This window comes from Gavialis gangeticus, unplaced genomic scaffold (assembly GCF_001723915.1).
Source record: "Gavialis gangeticus isolate Ggan-Ray unplaced genomic scaffold, GavGan_comp1, whole genome shotgun sequence".
NCBI classification, from domain to species: Eukaryota; Metazoa; Chordata; order Crocodylia; family Gavialidae; genus Gavialis; species Gavialis gangeticus.
This window is the reverse complement of record NW_017728998.1, coordinates 20287175-20287959: the sequence shown is the minus strand read 5'-3', so window position 1 is coordinate 20287959 and position 785 is coordinate 20287175. Positions and strand designations below refer to the sequence as shown.

The 785-nt window shown below is 56.3% G+C and overlaps 1 protein-coding gene across 1 annotated transcript in view; it reads left to right on the top strand.

Annotated features, from left to right (window-relative positions):
- KCTD15 (potassium channel tetramerization domain containing 15) overlaps positions 1-785 on the top strand; it is an 83153-nt gene that overhangs the window by 850 nt on the left and 81518 nt on the right. The gene's annotated exons all lie outside the window — the stretch shown is intronic.

The following is a 785-nucleotide window of genomic DNA, read 5'->3' as shown; positions in this document are numbered from 1 at the left end:
AGTTTGCGGGGCCGGGGGAGGGGAGGGGAGGGGAGGGGAGGCGGCTGCCGCCGTGGCCGAGCCCGGAGCTGCCTGTCTGCCTGGGAAATCTTCATGGCAGACATCTCCATCTAGCCGTGCGCTATAATTGAAATGGCGCTTTTGGCCAGGGGCGGCCTGCCAGGGCGCTTTCTGCAATAGCACAATGCATGTCGATAGACGTCATTTGGTTTTAATGGCCTACAGGAAATTTGGCGTTTACAATGCGAGACATTAGCAAAGGGTGAAAGGGGGAAAAAGGGGGGCGGGAAGGGGAGGGGAGCCAGGCTCCCCCCACCCACATGCCCCCGGCCCCGCGCCTCCGCCTGGGGGCCGCTTCCCTCCTGGGCTGTTGTTATTATTCGTATTATTTGGGGGATTATTTTAAACTTGGGCTAGTTTATCAACAAGTGCAGAGCGGGTGCGACCCTAATTGTAGCAGGAGAGTCAAGAGCTGTGAGAAACGTGCCCTGTGTTACTTATTTGGGAGCTGAAAATTTATGCCTAGTTGGAAACGCCTGGGGAAATATTACATCAGACCAAATGACAATGATTAAAATCAGCTCCCCCCCCCTTCCTCCTTCTTCTTTTCAGTAAGTCTATTGAAGGACGTGACAGTGGCCTGATACTCCACAACATTAAACCGTTATCCCCCCAGCCAGGCAAGGAGAGGAGCTGGCAGCCCAAACCGTTAGCAAAAGGCTCCCGCCGCCGAGGAGGGAAGCGAGGGGATTTGGGGCGGGGGCTGGGGCCGCCCGGATTTGGGG